At 47.0% G+C, this 9,373-nt stretch overlaps 1 pseudogene across 1 annotated transcript; it reads right to left on the reverse strand.

Annotated features, from left to right (window-relative positions):
* Nucleotides 1-1,260: 1,260 nt before the first annotated feature.
* LOC147972698 (uncharacterized) lies at nt 1,261-4,652 on the reverse strand (annotated as a pseudogene). Its single transcript, XR_015603562.1, has 2 exons — nt 1,953-4,652; nt 1,261-1,710 (listed from the first exon to the last, which is right to left on the reverse strand). The product of XR_015603562.1 is annotated as an uncharacterized LOC147972698 (transcript).
* Between the last annotated feature and the right edge of the window lie 4,721 nt (nt 4,653-9,373).

Consider the following 9,373-nt stretch of genomic DNA (forward strand, 5'->3'; position numbering starts at 1 on the left):
TGCCTTTCAGAATTCACGTAACCTGCTGCTTTTTTTAATAGAACATAACCTGCTAATTGGGCTTCAGGCTTTACGGCGCTTTTTGTTTGGCAGGCGGCAGTGTAGTAGTATAGTACATACTCTGGGTCGGGGCCCCCCATCAGGCTGGGCCCTAGGGCGTCGCCCTTCTTGCCCCTACCCAGGACTCTCTAAATACGATGATGAAATGCATCAGCCTCCGTACGTACAATGCTGTTGCAATGTTGCTCCATCGATCGCAGAGCAGAGCTTTCGATGATGCCGATGCTGGAGAATCCCTGCATTCCGATAAGCTTATGTGCTGTGCCAATTTACATGGCCAGCAGGCATCAGACGCCGGAGGCCTGAGAAGCTCTCTGTCTGTGTACGTCTGAAAAATAAATGATTCAGTCCCATGCAGTGTCAAAAACATTCTTATATTATAGGACGGAGGGAGTATTTTTCAGTCAGATGGCTGCTGCTAAGTAACTGCTGTTGTTCTTCCTCTGTAACCAGGAAGTGATGATATGATGAGTGTGGGTAAACATGATGACCGCATGCATGCATCGTTTACCACAGATAAACTAGCCTACAAATGAGAGGTAATTAATCTGACACGGCGCATCAACATCAAACTGGACTAGTAGTGCATCAAGCTCTCTATATAGTGCAGGGAAGCAGTTGCTGCGTATCAACAAATACAAACAAGAGATTATTTCCACGCATAAGGAGATGAGATACTCGCCAGCGTGCACGCACATGTAAAAATTAAAGAAGCGGAAAATAGCAGTGCCTTTGGGGCTTTGGGCACTAATGACACATCAACAAGACAATCATGAAGATCCAAGGAAGAAAAAACTATCATCTGAACAGCATATCACAATGAACAAAAAAGACAGAACTTCCACTGGTAAGCTCTACAGCAACTAATATTACGGCATAGGGCGACCGTTTTACTGGCATGCCCATTGTAGAGATGAACTGGTAGTTACCAACAGCTCTAGTGTATTAAGCTCTGCAAAATACCACAGCTGCAAATCGGAGTCGAACGACAGACTGGCAATACGGACACACGGGATATCCACGTTGTAAATAAAGAGCAATAGTTTCACACTTTATTCAACTGGTCTATCTGGTAGATCACATGCTCAACAACACCAAGTTATAATATCATGGAGATTGAGGAAAATAAACAGCACCGCAATTCATGAATCTTAGGGTAGCTATATCTTAATTACCTCAACAAGGTAGATACTCTTTCAAATGACTCTGATCACACCAAATCCACTCTTTCAAACAAGCATGCTGCAGAATTCAACACGGGGCGGGCATCCATGGAGTAATCTGGCATCCATACTATACTACAGAGTACAGACATTGTAATTTTGCAGCTCTAACAGCACACAAACAGACTGGTAGGTAAGGTAATAAAACAATACATGACACTATCTCCATGTATAGCAGATGGAGATAGGTAATGAACAATACAGACAAGCATGAAACAATCCGGGGAAAGCTAAGGATATGAACGGCAGATGGGTAGCAATACAGACACACAGGATTATCACCATGTACAAAACAACACGGAGATAATGACTTCTCAGGTTATTCAGCTGGTTGTATTTCTTGAGGTCGAGAGGTAGATGCCCCAGCAGCAGCAGCTTCATGAGGCCTCCGGCGTCTCAAGGGTGGTGGGTCCTCGCTCCCAGGTACCTTGTATATCACATATTCACATAGTTAAAATATATCTCCAAACCTGGCATCCTTGAAGAACAATAACACTATAATACCATGAGTGACGAGACGATATATAGACGGAATATCACAATTAATGAACGAATAATAAAAGAACTTCCATGAATAAGAAAATAAGCAATAAAGATGGAATGCAGAGTGGAAATTGTCTTCATAACATCATAAGCATCATTTCTCAAACAATGGCTGCTGGTGCTAACCTGGGAAGTCAATGGAGTGACCCTGCATTTCCTCCACTTGAAAGTTCCGTCCTCTGCAACCTCTCCGGTAAGGTCTCCATCCCCATGTGCGACAACAGGAGACAGATATACGTGAGCAGCTCCCCACCAGTGCCCAAACTCTTGGCATGTAGGTACCCTCGGCACCTACTAGCCGAGAAGCAGAGCATCTCCACCCACACGCCTTCGATCACCTCCCACATCTTCTCATCACGCATTTGTAGCAGCCCATTGGCAAGATTCCATGCATCATGGACAAAACCTTCTTGTGTAGTTGCATCTGTCTCCGCATCCAGTGGCAAGTCCGTATGTTCAACAACTTGTTCTCTGTTTTCTGTGGGCTGTACCTTCGCGATTATTCTCTGTGTAAATCCTCTTTCGATTTCCTTGAGCGATGGCCTTTTGACTGTGAAGAAGTTGCAGAATGGTTTATTGCACTTGAGGATCTCCATGAGCGAAGGCTTGCCGCCCTTGACAATTTTCTTGAGCGATGGATTGTCATCCTTGAGGATCTTCTTTAGCTCAGAATTGGCAGCTGTGAACAGATTTCGCCTAGTGCCTGGCAGTAGCATCTCAGGGTTGACAAACAGTAGGTACATCATGTAGTTGGAGATTTCTCTGCACTGGACGGCTCTTTTGTGATGAGGAGATCTTTCACACCAAACAGCACACCCATGACCCTCACCGGAAGCATCTTGAATACACTGAGCAGTGGCACATTGGTGATCTGCTGATGCGCCCATGTAGTAGAAGCAGAAATCCGTTGCGATGTGCCAGAGAAGAACACTCTCGTCGAATGGCTTCCTTAAGCTGCAACTGAGATCTTTGCCGCAATTGTTGGACTGAAGAGTCCATTGCCCCCTGCGATCGTTGAACTTCCAGTAGCTGTCAGTATCTTTTATTTGATCTTCCCACCCCATCTTCACATACTTAAGAACCAGATCTAGAATTGCAAAGGATAACTTGCAGGGCTTCATGGACCAATGTTGGTCAAGAAAGTCTTTACAGTTAAAGAAATTAACGATGCACATCTTCCTGGAGTGCCTTCTGTTACGAGCAAAGAATCCTACCAGATTAAATTGGCCTATGAGGCTATCTTTGACATTGAGTATGGCATTGAGAAATACCTTTAGAAAAGTAAATTTCGCAAAGGCAAAGGAAGCACAGGAACAGTACTCTAGCACTGCAGTACAGCAGAACAAGGCATATGTAACCTTGACATCATTATCATCATAATCTTCTCTGTGACTCTTGTGGAATAGGCCTATGGCTGCCCATGGCAATAAACTAGCCGATAACCGTATGTACAGAGAAAGAAGTTCCAACCCGCTCGGGTCTTCCTCTTCTTTAAAACTGCCGAGTATCTTTGATTTTGTGTAGAGAAGATTGAAAATGCTGAACAATCTATTCTGCAATAAAATGTATGCTTGTTTTCCATCAAGCACCCAAAAGGATTTTAGGATCACAAGCCGATCAGGATACGGCGATGCAAAATCCACAAATATCCTGTAGGTCTCAGGGTCCCCATTATAGTCATTATCTCGCCTTCTCAATCTTGGCTCTCTTTGGATTAGGTGGGTTCTCCTTTTCTCCATTATTTGGTTTACGTGGCTTCCCATTTTTTCCTTTATTTGGTTTAGGCGACCTATCCATGTCCTTGAGGTCTGAGGATGATGATCGGGCTCAAGATCCACAGTGGCAGCCACTCCTTGTGTTTGAGTTCGATGGTTGGCCTCAAGGTCCACCACACTATCTTCTCCTTGTGATTGAGAAAGATAATTGTCAGCCCCATGGTCGACCGCATCACCTTCTTGTGCTTGACAACCAGGGTCGGTCTGGGCAAAAGCCCTTGCCTTTTGCACGTAGTCTTCAAGCGAATTGATCTCGCCTTCTCTGGTGGCAGTTCTCCTCGGAGCATGACCGGAAGAGCTTACTAGGCTATTAATGCTAGCACTCTTGAGAGCCCAGGGCTTCTCTATGCATTTGAGAATCCCAGGGACGAAGAACAAGATTGATGCCTGCAACAACCTCTTGTCGCCTCCTGGCCACGATTTGCAGAACATATAGATAGCTACAGTGACCTGGGACACGGCTGTGAGGATGTGCCGCGTCCACAGCTCATTGTCTTCGATATTGTAGGCGGTTATGAGGTCCTGCCCTCCGAGGTGCATCAGGAGAACTGGTGCCCACACCACCTCCAGGATGCTACTGTTGTTTGCAGAAGTACCACTACCATGATCCTGACTCCTTTGGCGGTTAAAGAGGGTGGCCAGGGCGTATATGGCGACAGCATCGCTGCCTTGGTATGCGAGCCATATGATGGATCTGTACCAGGAAGGAATAGCAAACTTACGCAAGGGAGCGGAGCAGAGCAGGAGGTACTGGATGAAGAGGCTGCTGAGGACGAGGATGCGCAGATGCCACTCCTCCCACCATTCCACAGCACCTGATATACCCATGACTGTGTCTAGCTCTCCCTCGCTCCCTCACAAGCACAAAGTGAGAGGCCGATTCATTTCGCACGTTGACCCAGTGTGTATATATGCACATGGTTAGCAGTAACCACTCCAGCATTATCTCCTTGTTGCCTACTGACTTTTCATATGGTAATCACACTTAGGATGGCTAGCTCAACCATATCTTTTGCTCTACTTTGCCCGGCCGTATTTTGTATTTTTGTTTGACCTGACCAAACCAAATTACTCGTTAAAAGCTTCAGACCTAGATGATCTGCATTGCTATAATCAAGCAGATCAAACCAGTTTATTCGAGCTGAAAAAGATGCATATTTTCAATTCGTTTTCAAAAAGGTGGAGCAATACTATGATATTGTTAATACTAGCAGTAGCGGGTGGATGAACTCGAATCGACGAACCTGCGGTAGGTAGATCCCCTAAACTGCCGCCCCTCTCTTCATTGCCGCACGCCATTTCCTTCCCCTCCCTCCTTGCTCCGTCCCCCGCTGCCGCCGTCTGCTACTCCAGCCGCCGCTGCCTATTATTGCTCCGCCCTTCACGCCGCTGCCGCCGCTCCGCACCATCCGGCCTTCCTTCTCCGCCGATCTGGAGAGATAGGAGTCCCGACTCTGCGGCTGCCGCTCCTCCCATCCGCTTGCTGCCTTCGGTGGGGGTCGACGGAGCCGGTGTCCGGCGGCTGGCGGCCTCACCGGTCCACAGCAGTGATTTAGGGCATCTTTCTACAAAAAACTGATTTGGGTAGGACAAGACGGAAAAGGAGGCCGTCGGAGACAGAAAAATTAGTAATTTTAGTTTAAAAAAATATTATTAGGAAAATATATCTTTTCCTTTTGCAGTAGGAAAAACAAATCCTTTTTTATTGCAATGGCCGAAAAATAAACCCTAGAGTGCAATTTATAGAAACATAAAATTATCAAAAACGCTTCTCTTTCAGCCGACTGATCTTCTGGAGCGCCTCCTTCTTTTGATTAAAAGACCTGCAACAATCCTATTCATAGGTAAGCTATTTTCAACTCAAACCATGTTGAGCAAGAGAAGGTTTGTTGTGCGGTGACGGCGACGAAAAAACAGAGGTCCCCGTCTACGTGCAGCGCCGCACCTCCATCTTCCTCACCAGATCTGGCAACCTACGGCACGACTCCCGTCAGCACCTTCTCATTGCCAGCACGTCCTCCCCTCTGTCTCCTTCCTCTCCTTCCATCCATGGCGCTGTCGACGACCCGACGGGGAGCTCAGGGGTTCTAGCGCGCCCTGCCAGCCTCCTCCAGGCGGGAGCAAGCTTCCGGTCATGGCCGACAATGCCCCGCACCCAACATCATGCTCTCGTAGTCATGTTCTCTCCATATCTATCCAGACGGGATCGATCCACCGACAATATATAGGGGCTCTTGTTGCAATGGTGCCGCCGTGTTCGCGGGCCGTGCGGATATCCTTTTTTTGCAATAGGGGTCCTGTTGCAAAGGTGTCTGCAATAGCACCTATGTCGCAAAGATTGAAGGAAAATGAAAGGTTCGGGAAAAGAAACTAGTTCGAAAAATATTTTTGCAACAAGGCTTCCGTTGCAGAGATCAGAGAAAAAAAGAGGAAGATTGCAACAAGGCCGTTGTTGCAGAGAGACGACCACAACACTGAGCTTGTTGCAAGATATGACGGTTATGTGTGCATCCATCCAACAGTCTAGGAGGTCGATCTTTCAAGGGCATAAACCGGTCGATGCGTAACATGACCCTCAATATTATTTCTATGGGCTCAATTCAAGATATCAAGATCATAGAGCCAATCTTCCACTTTCTCGGTATTTTGATTCTATAAGACAACAAACTATTGCTGTCGCATGAAGTAGCGAGTGTGTTGCCACTCTCTAGATCCAATTTCCGCTTCCCTCTGTCTCTAGCCTACGATTCAGCGCCATGGGCGCAGACGAAAGGTGATTGTTGTCTTTTTCTGGTCTATATATCTCTATAGTGATAACAACGCGTTGTCTTAGAATCAGATAAACGTCCTACGGCTGCAATTTGATATCAGTGGCATTTGGTTGGCTTTGCCAAGGAGCTTATGAGTTTTTGTCTTTGTCGGTCTTTTGACGATGAGTAGGTTTTTGTTGATGCCCTATGGCGTTGCTTTATGGGCATCATCTTCAATGGCCCCTTCTTTCCAAGCCTCCATGAACAAGGTCGTCGGTAGGTGTGGCAATGTTTGCATGGCCGTGTGCCTAGGTCGAAGTGGTTTCCCCATCGATGTGCATACTAGGATTGCCAATCTATATCACACATGGCGGATGTTCCGATGTTGTCCATCGCCAGCTAGAGCTAAGGTGACGCAACGATGATAAGTTCAACTATAGCTTTCGTGAGGGTTTTTAGTCCAGCGTCTTGGTTGGAATTTCTCCTTTGTAAGTATCTTTCATGTGTCTGTGGGTTTTGGTATATGCTCATTATCTAGTTATAACCAATGTACTATGTATCCGGTATACGCCATATTTACTGAAAACATTGAACACAATTATAAGTAAGTATTTTCAATACAAATTTGAAAATGCTGGGTTTATATTATGTAGACATATATTTGCAAATTAATTGTCAAGTACTTGTTTGACCTTTTTTGCGAGAAGTTATATGTTTGCATATTGACTTAACGAAACGAGACACACCTGTATTTTTGGTATGAAGGGACTGAATAAAAGCTGAATTGTTGCCCACAAGGACTCGAATTCAGATAGTGGTTGCACGTCCACTCTGCTCACTTTTTCACTTGTATTTTAGTAATTGGGAAGGTTAGTGAGAAAATTATCAGTGTGAAAAAAGTTGTGACTTGAGACACAATAGGTATGAAACTAGTGTTCTTCATATTCATCACATGCATCTATATGGAATTTTAAATAAATATATAAAGCGCTTACATCGATGTAAGCTTAATCATACAGTTATCATACTGGAGTACTTGCCATAAAGTACAGAGTAACTCGTGTCTTGGCCTCTTGACCTAGCCAGCCGCCGTCTCCAAAAAATTAGGGTACTCTGCCTCCCGCCGGCGCCGGCGCCGGTCCGTCCCGTCTCCGGTGGCTTTAGGGCTATGGAAGCCGAGTGGATTTCGCCCCTTGCCGGAGGAAGGGCTCTGTTTTTAGATCTTTTTTCGAATTTTGTTAGGGTTTATGTCCTGCTTAGGAAGGTGAGACGACGGCGGCTCCCTGAAGATGGAATAAAGGTATCCCCGCCTAGCCCCCTTCCAGTGATGTCTCTAGCATTATCGGTGGGCGTGTGGAGGTGTGTCTCTGGCAGATCTGTCTTTGGTGGATTTGCTCGGATTTGTTTGTCGTTCGTCTTCGTTCGTGTGTCTTCAGGTTGGATCATTTGATCTACACTCTTCATTTGCGGCGGTTGCTGTTCTGGTGTGTTGGTTCTATGGGGCCTTAGCACGACGACTTTCCGACTGTCTACTACAACAAGGTTTGCCCGGATCCGGCGAGGGAGAGGCGATGACAGCGGCGTGCCTTCCGCTCGCTTCAGTGCTTGTAGTCGTGGATAGGTGGTCCATGGATCTGGATGTAAATTTTTTTGTTATTTCTAGGGTTCGTTGTACTACCATGATTGAAGATGAATAGATTGGAAGTTTTCCCGAAAAATAATAATATAGATGAACGTGCGCTTGCAGGCGTGTTAGTTAACACACTTAGATGTAAGCGCACCAACCATCACGGTTCAAATCCTGGTGCTCGCATTTATTCCTGGATTTATTTTAGAATTTTCGGCGATGCGCATTCAATGGGAGGAGATGTTCCCGTCGACGACGAGGTGCCTACGGCAACTTTGTAAATCTCAAGATGATATGTCGGCTCAGTCTTTCGGAGGTGCTCATAGGGATAGAGTATGCGTGTGCGCGTTCATATGGGTGAGTGTATACGCGTGTATATGAGCGCATGTGTCTGTACTGATATTTTAAAAAAAATAACACACACAGGAGATGGACATTCTTTCTTTCTGCAGGAGTAGGTAATGACTACGTCGTTGCAGCTCTCCCAGACGCCTAATCAGGTTCTTTCTGCAGGACAACTAGTTGCCCCCAAGAGGAGGGACCAAAATCACCGTTTTGACAATAATGACGAGTTTCACATGAAATGACCCATGTCAGAAACTATTTCTTTTTTCGCGAATACGCAAGCTGCGTATCTTTATATTGATAGAAGGAGAAAGTAGCATGGGATTACAATGCATACTGGGCCATCTACACAGAGGCATGGTGCACAAGCGTCGGAGCAAACTAGAACAAGGGGCCTGCTCAGCCCTAGGTGCCTACGCTAGCAACTACTCTCCAGGGATGATGTTAAGCAGCCCTTTGGCGCCTGCCTTTGCCCATAGGCGCACCTCGTCTTTGATGGTGTCGGAGACCAGGGTGAGCAAAGGAGTGGCTCGGTCGAAAATGCACGCATTGCGGTGTTTCCAGAGCCACCACGCCGTGAGGATGATGAGGGAGGATAGGCCTTTTCACACAGGCGCCGGCGAGCAGTCGAGGCAGGAAGTCCACCATGTCTGGAAGGGGGTGTCTGTAGTTGGAAGATCGACGGCCATGCGAGCCCAGCCGAGGATCTCATGCCAAACCTGACGCGAGAACGAGCAGGCCGCGAGGAGGTGATGCATGGACTCGAGTTCTTGATCGCAGAACACGCACGGTGTCCTCGTGCGGCAAGCCGTGGCGGGCAAGCCGCTCCGCGGTCCAGCAGCGGTCTTGCATGGCAAGCCAAAGGAAGAACCTGACGCGAAGAGGCGCCCATGGACGCCAGGTGAGCCGCCAGTGAGGGTCTTCACATGCGCCCAAGAATAACGCCTTGTAGCAGGAGCTCGCCGAGTACGTGGCAGAAGCGGTCCAACGCCAGGAGAGCACGTCTGGAGTGGAGGAAAGCGGTGTGTGGCGCACGAGGCGCCAGAGGTC

The sequence above is a fragment of the Triticum urartu genome, chromosome 5A, assembly GCF_056163025.1.
Source record: "Triticum urartu cultivar PI428250 chromosome 5A, HENAU_Tu73, whole genome shotgun sequence".
Lineage (NCBI taxonomy): Eukaryota > Viridiplantae > Streptophyta > Magnoliopsida > Poales > Poaceae > Triticum > Triticum urartu.